At 54.2% G+C, this 20,904-nt stretch overlaps 1 protein-coding gene across 1 annotated transcript in view; it reads left to right on the forward strand.

The window, feature by feature from the left end:
• Positions 1-1,244: 1,244 nt before the first annotated feature.
• Positions 1,245-20,904, forward strand: part of LOC122377932 (insulin-like growth factor-binding protein complex acid labile subunit) — a 48,444-nt gene continuing 28,784 nt past the window's right edge. The window contains exons 1-2 of the mRNA XM_043358548.1: positions 1,245-1,499; positions 19,409-19,483. The gene's annotated coding sequence lies outside the window, so the exon portion shown is untranslated. The remainder of the gene's footprint in view (positions 1,500-19,408; positions 19,484-20,904) is intronic.

A 20,904-nucleotide genomic window follows, 5' to 3' on the forward strand; every position in this document is an offset into this window, starting at 1 on the left:
CCCACCCACACCCACATACACCCACATACACCTACACACACTCACACACACCCCCACACCTACTATCACACCCATACACATACTCTCACACGTTCACTCAATGAGAAACGCCTGTCTTGTATGGCGAGCCCGCCCGCCCCTAACCCAACCCGGCTAACCGGAGGCCGGCTCTATAAAGGGTCGGCCGGCCGGCCGGGCGCGCGGCTCGCCACCCTATCACGGTGACGGGTCGCGGGCCCGGCCGGCGGCCTGGGGCATCGCCCCATCGGCGTCGGATAGGCGTGTATTTCGCGGGGCGATGCGGGGCGGGACGGGATCCCTCGGTGCTCCCACCAGATGTTTGAACCTTTGTTGCGCTAGCACTGTACATGAGTGACAGGATGATACATGAATGAATTATGTGTGTGTAATGCGCAATGCCTACACTAGCACAGTACATGAGTGACAAGAAGACACATCTGTGAATTATGTGTATGTAATACGCATGCCTATTACATGAATGACAGGATGGTACATGAAAAAAAAAACCATTCGGATTCGTACTTTGTTTTTGTCGAGCACTCGTCTCGAGTTTCTCGTGTGCTTCGTCCCTTTCATTCGCCTTTCGTTTACAACGTGATGATCGATGACATGGCTATTGGCCAACTCTACTGTCTGTGGTGCTTCAATGGCCGGCGAGTCCGATGATGCGATGCTACAAATGGCTAATGCACGCCTCGTTTGGCAAATAGCGTCTATGGTCATTGGAAAAATCAATGGGCTTCCACGCTACGATAGGAGGCATTCGCTTAGTGCTCACGGTTTGAAATGCCAAGCTTCAGTGACTGCAATAAAATATTTGGCGTGTATCACATTGCGCCTTTTCAAATCCCAGCTAATCCGAATCAGGGGAAAGGTAAGCTATGTCAGATATGTGACAATCACTGTCTGTCATTGAGCAGAAGTAGTTTCTATAGCGGACGACCTCGTGCTCCCTCCCTCCCCTTCCCGAGCAAGGTCCCCGGGCTGCGGTTTATCGTCACACCTTCCTTCCGTTCATGACCGCCATTAGTTACCGTGTGTGACGGTTATTGGTCATTAGTCATCGGTCACGTCGCCCGTCTCCTCACGCGCTCCGTGACCCGCGGCTACGACCCGTAACGACGTCACCGCCCGCTGATTGGCCACCCGCCGGTGGGTGACGTCACTCCTAGTCTTTTCTAACCGCTGACTGGCTGTCGGCCGGTCGGTGACGTCAGCTGGCCAGCGCACGCGGCGGTCGTGGCGGCGGCGGCGGCGCGTCGGCCGCATTCGAGCGTGGTGCGTGTCCGGTGCCGGCAGCCGCAGCGCGAGGGCCGGCCGGACGAGCGAGCGGTGAGCGAGTGTAGTGATTGCGGCGATCGAACCACGACTGAGAGCGGTGACTGATTGTAAGGGAGGACCGAGATCGTTTCGTGTCGGGCGACGACGATTGCTAAGGAGCAGGATCCACTACCAACACAGAGGACCACTGGAAGCAGGTGGGTAACGGCTCGCACTGCCTCGGCGCGCGGTCGCTTCTCGCGTGCTCTCCCTCGCCGCTGCGGTGGGCCGGCCGGCGGTCACGACCGGCGTGACCTTGAGCGGTGACCTTGAGTAGCGCGCCCGGTAATCAACAGGGTCCGTCTGTTTTCGACTCCGCTGCTATCCCCGCCCGTTCGTCCGAGCGCACCGACCCGGCGATCAGATTTGGTCGGTCCGACGGCCGGTCCAGTCCCGTCACAGCCGACTGCCGTATCTCGCCCGTCTGTCGATGCTCTATTGTGGCTAGCCGGGGTCCGGCGGCACTACATTGGCCGACCGACCGGCAGGGCTAGGGCAGTGGGACCGTATCAGCCGCGATCGAGCTGACTCGTTAATTGGTGTTGTTCGCTTCATCGGCTCCTTTGAGCGCCCCTCAGCACCGACCGCCGGTCATCATTGGCCCTTTGTGCGCGGATTGGTGGGAGCAGCACCTCTCCAGCCATTGGCCATTATCCGCTCACCCCTTCACGCTCCACTCCCTCCCTCCCCTCCCCTGTTTCCCCTCCCGGTCCCATCTGCCGCTCACACTTCCCCGGTCCGGCCGCGGGGGACAGTGGAGGGACTGCGCTCCGGCCTGGATCCGGATCCGGACACACCGGACTCCGGGTACTGAGGGGACGCTCCGGGTCCGGGCGCTAATGACCCCTCGGCTGCTCCGGGACCCAAACCGGACCTGACGGGACGGAGGGACGGCTGGCAGCGCATGGAGAGGTAGCTTGTGATGTCTACTCAGTATCAGCAGACTCGCTGCTTCTATTCTGTGCCAGGTCTGAGCTGCATGAAGACCGCGCCAGTGTGAACTGCGCCGCTGGACGCCGCTCCTACTGCGAATAGTTCAGTAATGAGTGACGGCGCACGCCCGAGCCGTGAGCTCTATGCGGAGGGGGCTGCACGCCCGGCAGTGTGGCAGTGACCAGCAGAATCCCCCCCCCCGACCAGCAGTGTGGTCCTGCCTCCCGCCCCGCCCCGCCCCGCCGGTCCCGCCGGGTCATGTTCCGTTGCTGCAGCCCGGTGGGAGTGCCCCCTTCCCTCCCCTCCTTCCCCTCCCCTCAGGATCACATGCCAAGCGTCCTCGATCGTATCTGATACCGTGCAGCTGAAGCTCGTTAGATGTCCGATCGTGTCGAACCTGTCAGTCGGCCTGACATTGTCCTCCGGTAGACCTGTCGCAAGGCTGCGGTTTTACCGGAGCCCGACCTTCATTCCCCAGCTGCCGCCCGTCACGTCGCCACTCTTCCAGAAAAGGCGAATTCATGACGTCATTTTGATTTACGACGAATCGTTCGGTGAACCGAAGTGGTCCCTTGGCGACCATAAATCAGCCTATGCTACTGTCAGAATGTCGCTAAGTAGCAGCAACAGTAAAACTGAGCTCGGCAAAAGTGCCCAGTGAATGGCCGCTGCCCGCGTTTTGGGTGCCCCCTCCCTCTGATGGTCTAATTGTGCTAGCTCCGGGTCGGTGGCCTCATGTGTGAGGATGCCACGCCATTAATTTGAAAGTGGCGGCTGTCGTCCTTTCGCGGAATAATTGCGCTCGTTCTCGGCGTCACCGCAGGCGGTGTGCGCGTGATCGATGCTCATTGCTCAGTGACCGCGCCGGTTCTGCGGTGGCCACAATAGCTGGGTGGTCCTCGGCTGACTATAAGAGTGCTCGGAGTCTCCCCTGCTCTGGCGCTCACCTCTCTCACTCACCCTCTCACCGACAGAGAGCATCTGTCGGCGCTGTCGGCTCAGCGCCTCAAGTCACTGTCCACACACGGTCGGTGTACAGATTCAACATTGCCGGCCGGCCCGGCTCGGCCCCGGAGTAAACAGCCGTGACTCGAGTCCGAACCTGCGGAGTCACTGACTCAGCACTCCCTCCAGTCCATCGGGATGTCGCCGGGACTGGAAGTGGGTGTTTGGAGAAGGAGAGTCGAGAGTGACACGGCTGTTGTTGACGGTTCATCTCTCTTGCTGTCCTGTGTTCTGTTTAGAACTTTAGACATTTCTGTCCAAGGTCAAACTGTTCCGGTCCGAGGCTGTCCTGTCGATAGCTTGGCTCCGATTTTCCTTGTTCGTCTTGTTTGAGTTTTGCCTGATGTTCGGTTCATTGACCGCAGTGGTCGATATGCCGTGCGATCAGTGATCACCATGCTCGATCATCTGCCGGCTTTTCCAGTCGGTACCTACTACAGTACTGACTGCAGTACTGCAGTACCTATTGCACTACTGCAGTTTCCATCAGTAGGCAACACCGCTCTCCCATTTGCATCCCTATAGCACATCAGCACAACCACTTTTTCCTGTCCTCCTCGAGAAACATCCTACTTATCTCCTATCCCATCACTGCACATTTCTTCTGTTTCCCAGTGGCATATACCTTGCACACTGGTTTGACACTATTGCATGAAGCTTGCCTCTGACAAATCGGTTTGACTGAAGACATGCGGTGTTTCTGATTAATGGCAGCAGAACTACTAACATTGCTGATGACAGGCCGAGTAGTGACTGCTGAGGCTCTGGTCGCGCTGTGAGCTGATGCCTCCCTAAGCTTCGTTCCGCTCTATGGTTCATCCTGGTTCATCCTGGTACGCCCTGGTCCATCCTGGTCTAGCCCTGTCCAGTCCGGCCAGGTCGTCATGTGACGTGTCGTTAACTCGTGACTAGTCCCTCGGCCGCAGCACTCGGCCGGTATGTATGGTCACAGGACCGGTCCGGTCCGTACCGAACCGCTGTCGCCAGGGGGCGGCGACGAAAGGTGCGCCAGGTGTGTCCCTGCCGCGCCAGGTGTGCCACGGGACCGGGACGGACCAACGCCAGCGCCGAGCGAGCGGCGTGCACGGCCCGCGCTCAGCCTTCACAAGGGCAGCGTGACAGTGCTGGGCTTACAACTCAAAAGGCCGGTATGTGGGACGGAGAGGGGAGAGATATGTGACCAGCTGACCGCAGGATTCGCACGCTCGGATATTCTTTCAGATCGATGCTTTGCATTCAGAATTGTTAAGTTAGAATGTGCGAATTGACATATGTTAGGCTATAAGACCCAAATTGCGATTATTTTTATAACGGTGGGTTATTCTCGTAGGTCGTGAGGTCACTGTCCAGGCAGTGTCGTCGGCCCGGCCGGTGACCCAGTGATATCGCTCCCCAGCTGCTTGCAATGTCGTCCGGCATGCCTGCTGCCGCCTCCTCTCGGCTGTTTGTCACACACGGGCCACCTCACTGCCGCCATAAAACTGTCAAAACACGCCGCCGCGGCCTCTGCCGCCTGCCGACCGTTCCCGACCGCCGACCGTTCCCGACCGCTGCACGGCAGCCACCGACCGCCGACCGCGGACCCCAGCCGACCGGCTGACTGGGCCACCCGGCATACGGCAGACAGATGACAGCGTACCTACAACTGAGTGTCAGGTGACAGCGTACAACTGACGGGCAGATGATGGTAGACAGCTGTGAGTGTCCTCCGAACGGGGCAGGGCTCGCATGACGGACTGTGCGTCTGCTCGTCTGTTTTGATGCCCCCTTGTAAGTGTTTAGAGTCTGTCGACTGCTTGCTTGACGTTTATATTTGGGCAGTTATTTTGGAGTTTGGCGATTCATTTTACATTTTGAGATCAAATCGTCGGAATTGTCAGATGTTTGCCTGGTTACCTAATTGTTTGTGCAAGTCAGCTGTAATTTCCAATCTCTCTGTTCCTTTTTAAAGTTAGTGGTCCTAATAAACAATGGCAGAACCTTGGTCGTATACCTCTCGGTTTATAAACCCCCGTCTACGTGTGCTCTTTATCCGTCAATTTGTGTGCTTTGTTTGTCTGCATTGAAAGTAAATATAACCGCTCACTAAAATCCGTCACTTACCCCGTTTACATGAGTCAGCGAAAATGACGTTTAGAACGGATATTTCCGTTTAGCGAAAAGTGCGCAAGTTTCGACTCATGTAAACTGGTTTGGGCGCGCAAAAATGACGATTACGCGGAACGGAAATATCCGATGAATTAATGGGAAATATCCGTTTAGGACGTCAGGCCTAAACGGATTTTTTGCACATCTAGCAGAAAATGACATGAATATGCATGTTTTATAGATGATTTTTTTTTAGTTTACACATCAAAATACATATTTATCTTTAATGGTAGGTCTAATGACAATGAAATCCACTTTTTGCCCCTGATTTCGCGCCATTGTGGCAGATTCATAAAGCACCTACATAAGTGTTGAGAGGAACGTCCTATGCTTCAAAAGGGAAGCATTCTAGTTCAGGGGTAATTTCCTTATTTCTTAGATTCAACAATCAGGGTTCAATTCCAGGACAACCAACATAGCCTTCCCAGCCAGTCGCTCCCTATAGCCACTTGTAACAGCATGCTAGTGCCATTTAGTGCTTGGTACACTGGATATGATGCTTGATTTATTTTGCTTTAGTACCTACTCCTACATGCTCCCAAAAATTTTCTCTACCTTGGTACTTCAAACTTCCTAGCAGTGATTCAGATAACTTATGCTTCAGCGAACAGCCACCAGACGGCAGGGCACGCAGGCTGGTTGGGACAGTAACTTGGCTGCATGCCAAAATATACACAAGACACACAGCCAAATTTACTCAGTGACACTGCCATCTGCCCCCCCCCCCCCACCAATATTTAAATGTTCACCTTATTGTTCCAAAGAAGTAGATTCTTCAGTGGTGGGAAGGTCTCTGAAAGTTTGGTTAATTTCAGATGGTGGAAGCAGGCAACTGGCAGGTTTTGTGGAATTTGTAGAATCATACCTAACCTTACCTACCAACCTAACTTTCAACCTACCATCCTTCAAACACACCTACCTACATGCCTACAACCTATTATACCAAACTACTTCCTACCAATCTACAAGGTCAACCAACCTACCAAACCACATAGGTACCACTCGGATTTCATCTTCACATCTTACCTGGTGTGATTGAGAGTGGATTATTCTATGCATTTTGAAAATTGCACTGATAGTGTCTTAAAGTTTGGTGGTGAGTAGATGTAATTTATGTTATGACTAAAACACATGGAAATGATGGATACTGTGTTGCAACCGACAGTCAAGCAATGCACCCACAGGTCACATCTACTACACAATTCTCCTAGTACTGATCTGAACCCTGTCTTTGAAGAACTGAGCAGCTAAAAGCAAAAAATGAAAATAAAATGCTGGAATATTCAAGTGCTTCAAATCAAAATGTGTCAACCAAAAATGTATACACAATCCCGCACCACCCACTTTCATACCAATATTTTCTGAAGTGTGGCACCATCCTGCACATCCTGTCATGCATTTTTATTTTGTCAACTTACTGGAGGTCCATCATGATGAGCTATGACTATTATGAGCTGTCTTAGCCTTTTTCTGAAACCAAAAAGACTTTCAATATAGATGTGCTCTTCAATGTTGTCCAAGACCTCAATTGTTTTCTTGCTTTCTGACAGTTAATCACACTTCTTTTACAGCACACAAGTAAAATAATGGCTTGTGCCATGATTATTTCCAATTCTACATACAAAACTTTAAAGAATCAAGTAAATTAAGCCTAAAACAAGCACAAAAAATGCTTGATAGGAGCTGCGCCAGACATGTAAAAATGCGCAAAATATCCGTATTTTTCGGGCTGCCGGCGTAAAGGGAATTATCCGTTCCGGAACGGATTTTTCCGATAAGGCTCATGTAAACGGGGCCACCGAAACGCATTTTTCCGTTCCCTGGCTAATCGGATATTTCCGTTTAGGCTGAATGACTCATGTAAACGGGGTAACTGTTCAGTTCATGACCCTTCCGCCACTGAAACCAGCACACTCCAGCCACGATGAAACCCATCGCTGCTACCGCCACCCGTTCCCCTCACTGAAACCTACCGTAGCCCCCAGCCAGCCGACCCTTCCTTTACTGAAACCTGCTCCAACGGTCTCAGCTCGGCGTCGTGTTCGTAAAATACCCGCTGACATGCAATGGTCTCAGGGCTCAACTATCACTTCCACTGATCCATTTGGGCACGTTATTTTCCCCGAGCATGCAGCACTGGGAAACCGCAGGCTGAATATGTCGAGATGCAGGCTGAGGTTAATAAACCTGCACGGTGCACAATGCACATTGCACAGCTCAACTGCACACCCTCTAACTATAAGGTAACGCGTTGGCCTCGGGGCAGTGTTTCCGGAAATGGTGTGAGCAGCCCCAGTGATTTTGATGAGCACGGAGCACTGGACAGTGAACACTGCGCAGTGAGCAGCGCAGCCAGTGACTGTTCGAACCGAGCCGCAGCGTTGATTCTGCCTTGGTATCTGCTCAGCGCGGCAGGTCTGGGCCAATGCCGAGCTGCCGGGCGCCGCGCCTGTGAGGTCCGTGTCGTGCCGGGGCTCCATTACCGTCCATCGGACGAGCCGGGTGGCGGACGGCGGTGGACGGCGGTGGTGGGCAGCCTTCAGGTGCAGCTGGTCGGCTCGCCCAGGCTCGAAGGCACCTCACTGGGCACTCTTTCATGATCACTCGGCCTCAGAGACCTTGGCGCGCGCTGAATGTCGGCGTCTCTGATGTTTCTCTGATGGTGTGGTGGTCCGGTGAATGATGAATGAGCTCAATCCAGCCACCTGCAATGTTTGCCAACAGCGCAGTCCGCGCGACTCAACCCTTTGGGTTGATGATCAATTACGATGTGACCTTGTAATCTTATATCAACTTACTGATTCAAATTTACTGCATCAATGCCTCTTACTTAGTGTTCTCAGCAATCGTATGATACTCCTGGTTCTTCAAGCCCTGTTCCCAGACCTACCAGACGTCTTTCCCAGCTCAGCGATGCGGAAACCGTCTCGGCGGCGCTCTCTGCCAGTTTTTGTGCCGGTCTCGGGCCGCCGAGCGGGCCGGGTTACCTGACTGACAGACGATCGGCGGGCGGGGGCGGATCTTCGCTTCACCTGTTCCCCGCCCCGCGGGGCCGGGTAGCACCTGTCCCCGCCCCGTCAGGCGGGGTATAGCGCCGTCAGCGGTGATCTCATGGCGGTGTTGGCTCGCCTGCCAGACCGGCACGGTATGGACCGGGCGACCCTGCAGGAGGATCAACAAATCGACACCCGAGTCCAGTCAGCACTGCCTCCCGGCTACCGTCAGCACCCCTCGGCACCCAGCAGCACCCACGCCGCACCCACCGTTACCCATGGGCGGCACCCAGACCTGCCGAACGGGCACGTTCCAGTGGCCATCGGGGCGCGGCGCGTGCTGGAATGACGTCCACCGGCGCCGGCCGGAGCTGCCGGAACCTCCGCCACGCTCCGTTTGAGCTGTATGGACACGGCTGGAAAGCTGGCGAGGGCAGGCGCCACAGCGTGCACCACTCTACCCATGCCAAGATGGGCTATTGTTAGTTGTTGGAATCAGCGTCGCGGACGAGCGATCAGGCGGGTTCGGTGAAAAACATGTCGGCACGGATGCCGGTGCTGTAATTCCTGATCACGATTGTTACGATTGTATGTTTAACACTCAAAACTTTTTTACTACCTCCTGGAGGGTTCATTTTCATCAAACCAGCAAGATAAGAGTATATTGAAAGGGTAACTCTTTGCTACCATTATGTGCATAGTAACGGTACGTGGTTAATATGAACTTATTCGCCAGCGAAGAGTATTATTACCATGTAAATATCAATATTACTCTCGCGATCCAGAACATCACGAAAACTCTTTCCTTCTGGGTATCGTGACTCGTGTACAGATAGTCGTTTCATGCGTGGATCTTGTTTACCCTCGTGAAGATGATATTTGAAATGGAATCACTCAGCCAATCAGAAACGAGATCGGCCGTTTGCGGTTTGAAGGCCGCGCGCATCTGTCAGTTTTCGGCCGTTGGTCTCCGAGAGCGGATGTGAGCAGTGTCGGTGCCGCGCGGCGTGGCCGTTGGTGATTGTGCTTGCGTGTTGTTCATCGCCTATAGAGCCTCTGCATGGACATTTTATTGTAAGTACCGATGTGCTAGAGCATTGCATGCCGTTGAGTGGTGCTAATTTGACCTGGTTAACAGGACCCCGTGCACGGCCACGTGGCCTAGGTTGTGAGTACGTACATTAATTTTTGTTGTGATGCTACAAGCTTATGCATTTTGTTGGTGACTTCGAAAAAGCCTTGCACTGTAGTGATCCAGTCTCATTATCTCACGCAGACGGGCGACCACCCAGGAACGCCGTCGCTCTCTTCAAATATTGTGCGCTGTGCCTTATCCAATATGAGGGAGCTGAATGTCTTGTATTCACATTCAAAGTGCATTCAAGTTGTATCGTAGTGTTTATTTACCGCTTGTGCATTGCTGAACGCTTCGTATAAATTCGTATGCATAAGTGAAGAGTCTCACAATGTTCATGGCTGGTGTGCCCCTCGTATTGTTTTGTTTGTACGGAAGCCAAATATACATTGTTGCTCTTGAAGCATGTTTTTTTTTAGTTGGTGAGCTCCGGTTAACAGAAGCTTCGTGAAGCTTCTGAAGCAAGCGTCTGTGAGTCTGTTACCATCCTCTGGGGGGTTTACACTTAAGGAAAGAGTAAACATTACCATGTGACAAAGGGTAGGCCAGAAGATAATACTCTCTGTAGGAGGGTAAAGCACAGAGTAGATGATGCGTTACTCCCTAGAAAAGGGTCCCGTTTAAGATTTACCCTTTCAAAGAGTGTAACCCAAAAAATGTTACACTCTAGACAAGAGTAAATCAAAAGAGTTTACCATTCAGAAGATGGTAAAAAACGTCTGTGTGTCATGTTACCCCTCCCTGGCGAGTTTACTCTTCATGAAAGAGTAAAATTTACCATCTGGAAGGTGGTAAAAAACGTCTGTGTGTCAAGCTACCATGCTATGGCGGGTTTACCCTTCAGGAAATGGTAAAAAAGTTTTCAGTTGGTGGCTTCAACGTTCCGCGAAATTCGGTCATCGGTTGCGCCACTCAGACTGCTTGGGAGTGGCCGCGATTGGAATGTAGTGGGTAGGAGTGGCTGTCGGAATGACGTGGGTTGGAGTGGCCGATTGGGACTGAGTGGGTGGAAGTGGCTGCTGGGATTGAAATGAGGTGAGTGGGTGTCACCGTTTGGAATGGAGTGTGAGTGGCTGTTTATGATAATACAGTGGATAGTACCTAATGGTCGCTTGAAATGAGTGGGTAGGTATACGAGTGACGTTTGGTGAAGGATTACGTAGGGCTTGCCACTTGTAATAATGCAGGTTTAAAGGCTACTGATTTGATTAATCTCATGCCGACGCAACGACATTCTATTAAAAAAAAAAAAAATGCAGCACAAATAAACGGCTTTCAGGAACCGCTGCTGCCTGCTCATCATGAAACCTTTCATTGAATTAAATTTGTCAACATTTTAACTTGATTTGCCCGTGTTGGTTCGACCAGTCTCCTGTTCCTTCTCGTCCTTCGTTTGCAGTTGATGACGTCACTGGCGACCGATGCGTGTGTGTGCAGTGCGTCGCACACTGTTTGCTCGCGGCTGTGCCGGCCGCTGAGGGTGGGTGGGAACTAGGCAGGGTGATGGAGGTGCAAACAGAACCTCTGGACCGCTGCTCGGCCCCCTGGGAGCCACTGATCGCAGCGCGCCGTGGCGAGGGAAGGAGCGCCGTCACACCGCCGCGCCCCGTCAGCATATCGAGCTGACTCAGAACTACGCCGAAACCGCAGCACATGCCGCCGGATTGCGGATCTTTGCATTGCTTGCAACAATTAGATGCATGTAAAGGTTAATATGCATTCGTCATGCATATCTTCATGCAGCGACCTTGCTAGTTAGTCATTTTGTTTATTTAGTTTGACTACATTTATAAATCTGAGTTCCATTTTTATTCCCACTGGCTGGGCTGGCCGGAGGCCGGTCCCACTCGTGTCTTTGCGGGCTGTTCGGCGCCGGTCCCCGCCGGTAGACGCCCGTGTCGGCGGCGCGGCTGCAGCTGGGCCGCGGCACCAATCAGTACCGCCCCATTGAGCTCGTTGGGCGCTCGCCGCTCGGGCGGGCCGCTCCTCTCCCTTCCCGGCCCCGGTCCCGGCGACTCCCTGCAGAGACATAAAGGACAGCGATGAACGGAGCCGGTGACGCGTCCGCCGCCTCAATGGCACCACGCTGCGGCGCTGCCCGGCTGTGATTGTGCCCGCCCGACCCGCCCGACCCGCCCGCTGCGGGCGCCGCTTCCGACGGCCGCTGCTCGCTGTCGCTGCACTGCCCGCCCGCCCCGCCCGCCCGCTGCACTGCCCGCCCGCCCCGCCCGCCCGCTGCACTGCCCGCCCGCCCCGCCCGCCCGCTGCACTGCCCCCCCCCCCCCCCCCCCCCACTGACTGCCTGCTTCCCACGCCCGGAAGGGTCAGTATCCTGTCAACGGGACCTCCCCAATCCCCATCTGGTTTAAGACATCCGCCATGCTATCAATTCTTGCCAAGTTTAAACCACTGTTGATAGAGACTTTGAAGGGTTTTATAAAAACACACACGATGCTTTTATTGAAAGTTGCCACTTGGAATTCACTGGAGACTCAACCACCGGTAACTTTTCATTCCGCTTCTATGAATGAACTAAATGCACATTCGCTGAACCCATTTGCGTTCGGTAACTTTACGCTGCATTCATGCCAAAATAATCCGACCGCCGAATCAGATATGTTGCTGTTGAGGCATGACATTCGGGTCTCGCAAGTCATTTCGGTTTTACATTGTGCCCACCCATTGCTATGATTTACCGAGCCGAGATGCATTCGATTTTAATTGAAGCTCTTCGATGCCACATCCAGTTGGAAAATTGTATTTTCCATTAGATAAATATCGTGAACACGACCCTGGCGGCCTTGGAGCTCTTCTCATGCACATTCCTTTGTCATGACACGAAACCCGTCTTGATAATCCATAAACATTTAGTTTTCCGGCGAAGGATCATGGAACTCCTGAGCCAGGATTCATGCAATCTCCCAGGTAAACCCGATTTCCGCCACGTATGTGCATGCATTGTGAATCTTATCTACATGTATTCATATTCCAAAAACCCGTCTCTCTCTCTCTGTTCTCCGGTCCTCCCTGACCGGGCTGGTGGCACCGGCTGGGCCCGGCACCATCTGCTGGCGGCGCGCGGCTGGTCTCTGCTCCCGTTTTCCACGCCCCGGCGATCGGCGGCGGTCGGACGGCGTTCCTCCCGGCGCTGCGCGTCTCTCTCTCCTCTCACAGCGCCCGTGACAGGCCGACCATTGTTACCGCCCCTGCCTGCGGCGGTCGGCAGCAGCCGTCACAAAGGCACCGCCTCTGCCGCGACGTCAGGGCCTCGTCAGCGCGGTCTCGGGCAGCGCCGGGGGCGGCCGACCGACTCCGACCGGCGACCGTCCGCCCGACCGACCGACCCGCGTCCGGCATCCCGCTCCGCCTCCGGTCATGATATCCGAGCTATTCGAGTCGGCTGAGCCGCCCGATATCCGAGCTGGCCGACCGGCTGATATCCGAGCGATCCGGTGCATTTGACGCCGGTACGCGGCTGAGGCGGCCGGCAGCCCGCGCCGCGCGTGCAGGCGCGCGTGCAGTGCCAAGCGTCACAGGCTCCGCCCACACGCCACGGGTGGTTTAGCGTGGCTCCAGGTGTGCTCGACGGACGGGCATGGCCACGGTTGCGGCTTGATGTTAACTGCTTTGGTATTTTTATGTCGACACGGTGACCGGGTTCTCAAGGTTTATCCGCTCGTAATATTAGTTTACCTCTGCGAGATTGGTGTTTTTATTGTAAAAGGCAGGCTGTCTAGTGTCTTCATACGTTATCCGTTCCAGTAAAATACACACGACTCTAAAACGACTTCCGGGACTGCTGAATCACGAACCGCGCATACTGCCTCTAGATGAGTTTTCTTGACTTACCGTCTGAGCTCTTTTAACATGGTCTTAGCATCTATATGCATGAGCCTTGTCGGTGATAAATCACACTTGAGCCGGGCCTCAGTGGCATATTGCCGTCCGCCGTCACCAGACATTATGGGCCGGTGGACCGGACTAAGCCGATCCGCTCAGGACCGTGAACCGTCACGAACCGGGTCCCAGTCCTCCTGTCCCCACAGTGTCTCTGTGGGCTCCTCTGCCGGTGACAGCGGTCAATGATCAATGGTATCTACATATATAGTCCAAACGGGCGATTATACTAAGCGGCACCGTGTGGGTTAATTGTGTCTGCCTTGCCTGGGCTGGGGACCGACATACATAGGTACACTCCCCAAAGAACACTCATTTTGACAGCCACCTGAGTGTCAACCCTGTGTATTATCAAACGGACACCAATCTGTACTCTGACATATGTGGTACCATCACTCTACGTCACCGCTCAGGATTTACTCAGGCTCAGTATCTACATCTACAGATATCACTCACTCACTCAGAGTATCTAAATGTATCACTCAGTGACCCGCATCACTCCCAGGTCACTTACCGCCGCTCTGCATATGATCATCACAAGTTGCAACAACCTACCTCAGACAGTTGCAGGGTACATCGGATGTTTTCGATTATCTCTCGTTGTTTCGATTCAGTGATCACCCAATGTCAGTTACGAGGTCACACCAGTCCATTGCAGGAGACAGCAGAGCAGCTGTTACGAAAACGCATCCGTCTGGATGTGTCCGGCCTTGCATAACTGTGTAACAGTTGTGCGTGTTTCGTACGTGACTTGTATGCTGTGAGTGGAGTGGTGTGTTTTGCAGAGTTCTGTGTTATAACGGACAGCGCCGGCTGCGGACGTCCAGTATCCGAGTGTGGCTGCCGCCGTCTGGGGACGTGTAAAAACCCAGCTGGCCGCGCTGTTGGGGCGGCTCTAAACCTCGGGGCTCATCAGTGGCAGCCGGTCGGCCGACGAAACTGCCCGGACGACGAAACTGCTCGGACGACGGCAGCGGGCGGCGAACAGACGGAGCTGACATGACGGAGCTGGGACCACCGACGGAGACAACGGGAATCTTGACAAAGCGACTGACAGAACTACACACAAACCTACAGCCAGAGCCATTTATTTAGCTGCTGGTAAGATTTTTTTGTGACGGACAGAGCTGCAGGAGCAGCGGCTGGCGACACTGAGGCGACCATGCGGAGCTGCGACTACTGTGGGGCTGACCGTAGTGACGGTTGAGGCTGGGTAGAACGAGCTGAAGTGCCCGACAAAGCCTAGTTGAGCAGCATCGGCCGATAGGGTGCGAGTACTGGGGCGGAACCGGATGAAACATGAATTCGGGAAAAATGTTTCTTAGTTTCTACGCCGAGTGCAAGACACAATTTCATACCAAGGCGGCGGTGTGACCCCAGGAGTGCTAGGATGTGCCGTGGGTCTCAAAGGAGTGCCCACGGGACTCCATGGAGTGTCCACGGGACTCAGGCACGCGCCTGCGAGTCTCTGGGTAGTGCCCTCCGGCGGTGGGACCGGCACACGTGGTGCTGTTTGCCGCCGCCGATGGACGCTCTCCGGCGGTGGCCGGTCGTGTTTGTCGTCATATCCCGACCGGCAGCGTCCACGGACGGCGCCGGGGGCCGTGCTGACGGCTCCTGACGGCCCTGTCAGCCCGTTTGATGAGGATTTATGGAGGGGAGGGCGACGGAGGCGGCGGAGGTGGCCGGCGGTGCCGGACGGTGACCCCTTGTCGACCCCGCGGTCCGTTCTACGGTGGCTAACCGTAGATGACGGACGATGCGCTCATGATCACTGATCAGGAAACGGACACCGAGCTGCCATGCTTTCATAATCTCAGATGATACGCTGTTAAGTCTGATTGAATTTGCATAACAAATCATGCATTGAGCGTTTAATAATTCATAGTTCCGATGCATAATGCTAAGTTGCTAAATTGGAATAAATTGTACTGGGAATCAAAGCTGCACGGAGGCCGCATTGATGGTGAAATGATTCAATCCACGAATCAGTCTGTGATCCATTTCAGTGGGAACTGGGAGGTCGTATGTGTTCCTGCCGTTGAAACATCACTGCTACTGTGTCTCGGTCTCGACCGAATCACAAATCTCTGAGTAGTATCATTCCCTGCTGATTGAAGGCCATTGTGTGGCATGGCTGCTGGGATTGATCTAGATGTTTGGAGACCAACCATTCGTGGTCGCCCATGAACACGGAACGCGACTTTGATATGTGGTTTTGGAGATGAAACATCTGCAGTCACGCGAGCGCGATATTTGACAAATCTTGTTGATAAATGGTAATGCATTTTAAAGCGTTGCCTTCGCTAGCTGTGCCTTATTCTGGTCATTTCACGAATGCTTTCGGTTTTTGTTAGATTGCTAAATATGTCCGCGATTTTTGTTAGATTCCTTGATAACGTTAGGATAACCGGTCTCTCCCAAGCTGCTCTTCCAGGATCCACTGACGGTCTCTCCGCCGTTCCGGCCCCACTCCCGCTCGTTCGTCCCCTCCCTCTGCCCTGTCTGGCGCTCTGCCGCACGTCCCGCGCCCATCGGTCACCCCCGATTCGGTGTCGTCCCTTGTTAACCGCCCTCCGATGACGTGTGACTCCATTGTCCGTGTGGCTGACCTCGTTTTTACTGGGGACCTCTCTGAGCCTCTTTGTGACCGCTGGCCACGGCAGCAGGAAGCAGATTCGTGGCCCTCGTTTTTAGGACACGCGAGTGTTTTTTATGCCCGATGGTTAATGATAATCTGGAGCAGACGTGAAGCTAATGATACAGAGCGGGTGCTACATGCTACGGGCGTTCCATGCTGCCGACGGCTGATTGCTGATTGTGCCTCACAAGGTTTGCACAGGCGTGGCTGCCTGTAATTCATTTCACCGGAACCCATCAGTAAATCGAATCACCATTGAGATTCTGATCAGCCATATCCTGAACCCGAAGGTGTTGTGACTCATCAGTCATCATAGTAAATTATCTGCCAGCGGCAGTAGCCTCGCCAAAGGGCGGGGCTCGACTATTTTCGCCGCCGTACTCAGATTATCGAAGCCGACCGACTATTTTCATGTTTGCCAACTATTCGCCGCTGTGCTGGCCTCAAAGCCAATATAACCATGTCGTGATACAGCCCCTCAGTCGGGAGGGGAAGAGCTGGGGGGCGGTACTGGCACGGCAGCAGGAACAGCGGGCTGTGGCACGCCCTCCGCTGATTTAAACCACCGCTCCTCCTGGACACATGCATAGGGTATGAGCACCTGCTAGGGAATAGTTGGATTATTTTCCGACCAAATATGTGTGGTCATTTGTCATCACGCTGCATTAGACCTATGGTGGATGGCGACTGTCGGGATTTGCTTTTTGTTTATGACTTCTGTGTCGATCGAGAAGGGCTACGTATGATTTTTCTGTCGAAAGGAAAGACGTGATTTGAAAGCTGATCGCATTTCATGTTATATAAATGAAGATATGTAATCGCCATGCTGGAATATGATGCCGCCACTTCGACTGAGCATGATTACACTCGCTGGCTGCGAAAAGGACTGCAAAGCCGACGGTTAAGTGGAATGAGGGTTGGAGCTACTGGAGGCCTGCCGAACTGCTGTTGGGGCCTCGAGTGGCCGACCTGTGACCGGTTGCTGAGCAGCCGGACGGCCAGCGCTGCGTCTCCGTCGCGCCTCCGCTGATGGGACGACATGCCTGCGGCCATGAGTGCAGTAAAGCGCCTGCAGTAAAGCTGCAGACGGCCAGTTAACTTGCAGCCTGTCCCCTCTCGGCTGATGCCCGTGAATGGCCGCCACTCAGCGGAGGCTCTTGTGCCGGCGGTACGACCGCTCGGCCGCCATCTCCCGACATTGGACACCGTCCGGACCCGGCAGCCGCGCACAATGGACGCTCCGTGGTCCATTCCACCCAGCCGTAAATCTAATCCCCTTCATTTTCACCATTCACTGTTCCCGTCCCTTTCGAATGTCATTTCCGTTACTTCTGGCGCTGTTCTCTGACCATATCTACCCCAAACTCATTCCGCTCAGCACCGCTAAAATCAATACGGGCAGTTTCACGGCGCGCCCCGTTCGCCACCATTCGCCGTATCTGTCCCCAGCAGATGTGGCGATCCCCGCCACCCGACCGCTCCCCTTTGTTCTCCGGCTGTGGCGGACCGCGGCTCCGTCATCGCACGGCGTCATCGCTATTTCCATCACCCGGGGCCGCCTGGACTGTCAGCCGATCGTCGGTCCTTGGTCTGTCGCTTGGCCTGCCTCTCCCCTCATGGTGACAGACGCCTGGTCCGTCCCTTCCCGTGCGACACACCTAGCTCGATCTGTTCCCATCCTCGGCAAACAGACCACAGTCTGTTCTGCCCCTTCGACATGCCATGAGTCTACCTCTTGCCCTCGCCAACAAATCAGTTCCAAGTGAGCCATGAGCCACGTCTGCGTCACCACCACGGCACCGCTCCGCTCCCCTGACTGCGATCACGGGGCTTTGTGGGCCCAGAAACCGGCCTCGACCGCTCGTTTCTCATGGTTTGACTCTCGAAATACTCTGTGGTGGCGCATGGATGTGGGCAGCGCGCCGTGGTGAGTGGTGAGTGGTGGAGGTCGAACGGTGGGCTGTGGGCTGTGGACTGTCGGCGGTGGACGGTGGACGGTGGGCGGTTGGCGGTGAATGTTGAGCGGCGAGCGGTAGACGGTAGACGGTAGACGGTAGACGATGAGTGGTAGACGGTGAGCGGTGAGTTGTAGAATGTGGACGGTGGATGGTGACACGGGTTTAGTGAAGGCCAAGACGAATGTGAAGACGGAGTTGAAGGCTGAGGTTGACGTTTGGATTCAGATTCAATCCGGTCTATGGGGGATAGAACACCTTGCAAGGAAATTAATTCCGTTCCGGGGCCGAATCAAGACGACCCCAAAAATTTGGAGGAAATGAACCCCGCTATCGACTGCAACTGGAAACTGGCCAGTCTTTTAACTGGCCTCCCTGCCCGGCCGTTTCGGTCTCCGGGTACTGAACTCAGTTTCACTCAGTCAATCAGAAGACTGCAGACAGGCAGTGGAGCGGACTGTCCCCACCTTCTCTTAGTTCCGTCATACAATTAGCCTGACTGCGTCACGTCCCCGGCGGGCGGCGGCGAGCGGGTGCATCAGGCAGAGAATCTGATTGAACGGCTCTGCGAACCGTGCGCCGCTGGCAGATGGACGGGCTATCAGAATCAGATGTGTCTGACGGGAGTGACGCCCGCCGCTGGGCTGGACCGGGCTGACCTGGGAAAACATACGGGAGGGAGCGCGGGAACGACAGACGGCTCCGCGTTGGGTCCGAGCGCTGCCGCGGGCGCGGCGACCGCTTTGGTGACAGATTTGGCGGCTGATGTGATCAGGATGTGACAGGTGACATGGTACACATGTCTGTGGGCATGAGTGACGTGTCGCTGTCAGTTGTAAACATGGATGAAACATGTCACACATGCGTCGAGCGTCATGCATGCGTGCTTTTGCTCTGCAGATGATCTGTCGTTATGCTGTCGCATAGTGCAATGTTGATCGTGTTTTTATCGGGTTTTTCTTTTCATATTACAACGTTTTTGTTGGGAATTACGTTTATGGTCGAGGTGACCATGTTAACAATGAGCCGTTTGACTCGCCTCATTTGACATGTTTTATCTTCATCAAATTTGACAAGGCCTGGCAAACACGGTTTATCGGCGCATTGGGCTTTGCACTGTGCACATGAGCATGTTGACACCCAGTTGCGGTTCATTTCGCCTAGTGTCCATGTTGACGATCTTGTTACAGACATTGCAAGCTGCAACTTTGCAGCATGCCCGCCCGCCCGCACCAATACAGCCACTGCGCTGACGTGGCGATGCGGGGGTGTCGGTACCGCCGTGTCGTCGTCTGCTCGTGTCTGTCTGTGAGTGGAGACATGGTGTGACCCCGTCAGTGACGACTGTGTCCTCCCGCAGGCGTCTCCCGTGGGTCTGCTGAGTCTCCCGGATCTGAACGTACCCCGGTGGCGGAGGGCGGACTGCAGGGTTCAGGTGAGTCAGCAGTGACACGGTGGCTAGTCCTGCTTCCGCAGCGTCTTCAGTATTCAGGTCCTGGTTTACTGCAGTTGTGAGTTGTTGGCGAACGTCCGTTTATTTATTTGTGCTGTCACAACCGACTAACTACGTAGCGGGAGCCACTCATGGCTGAGTCACTGACTCGCTGCCACCCGGCCGGTCGGAGTCCCCCTCCCCGCCCTCGGTCCCTTCGTGAGCCCAGCAGCAGGTATCGTTGTAGGCTAACGGTTCGGTTTCGCTCGCACCTGAAGGCCGAGTTGTTGTCAGCGGCAAACGGACGGCCTTGGAGGCCGGCTCGCAGTTTGTCGTGAAGTACCGCCAGTCGGCCGATGCAGGGCCGGCAGTATTTTTCGCGTCACTTCCGCCACAGTGATTCGGCGTGGCCCGCCTTGCGCGGCACCTTGTGTTTGGGTGGGGTGGAGGGTTTGTTTACCGCTGCACGATTTGTGGGGAAATAAAGACCCGGCAAGGCGCATCGCCGTGCCGTAATATATTTCAGAACCGATGGGCGGTTCTGTATTACAATGGCGGGTTACACTTTGCGTATGGTTTGGAGTGCCAGTGAAGTATTCCGACTCGTCCAAGTAGCATTAAAAATTAAAGAAATTGGCGAAGTTAACTCAGTTTCCGAAGTGACTTTGAACATCCTAGAGGTGATAAAACGCCCCCACATTAGCTCGGCTCTTCTGCAATTAAGAGAAAAGTAGCACGACAAGCAACTTCTGTCAGCCGAGTGACAGTCAAATGAAATCTAATTAGACAGACAAATTCCGAAAGGAAATGTACAGAGCGGCTGTTTGTTTTGAACTATCAGCCAGGACACCGAAAGGGAGGCGTCCTTACCGAGGTGAAGGCACAAACGGCCCTGCAGAATTGCAAGGATTCAAATGTTTTCTAGGTATATTTGCTTCCAAAATTCAACCGCCGGGGTAACATGCCTATTAAACGCGGAAACTTCAAACGGATGCCACAGATCTTGTCCAAGCTGACTGTAAGTCTGCATCTCAGTCAAAAGGTGTTCAATGCTGACGATCACAATGTCCCCAAGTGTATGTCCGATGATGTCACATTATTCACTTCGGCACGGGCTGAGGTTTTCTTGCGATGCTATCAACCCCGTAATGTTCCTAGTCTGGTGAATTCACGTGCCGATGACCTCAGTCGGCCCCACATTGGGACTTGTCCAAGGTTCAGGCTCGTGACAATCATGAGTAGTTCGATGGGGCCACAGATACGCGTGCTGCTCCGTGGACGTTACTGGTGTGAAAAGACCGACATACGATGAGGGAGACCAATGGCTTCAATATAAATTCTCCAGATACAATTCCCACAGTGATGGTGTTTCAAGCAACCGTTTCACTTGAAAGATTTCGGTTCCGTCGGGCCTGTCTCCCGAA

The sequence above is a fragment of the Amphibalanus amphitrite genome, unplaced genomic scaffold (assembly GCF_019059575.1).
Source record: "Amphibalanus amphitrite isolate SeventyFive unplaced genomic scaffold, NRLGWU_Aamphi_draft 000053F_arrow, whole genome shotgun sequence".
NCBI lineage: Eukaryota > Metazoa > Arthropoda > Thecostraca > Balanomorpha > Balanidae > Amphibalanus > Amphibalanus amphitrite.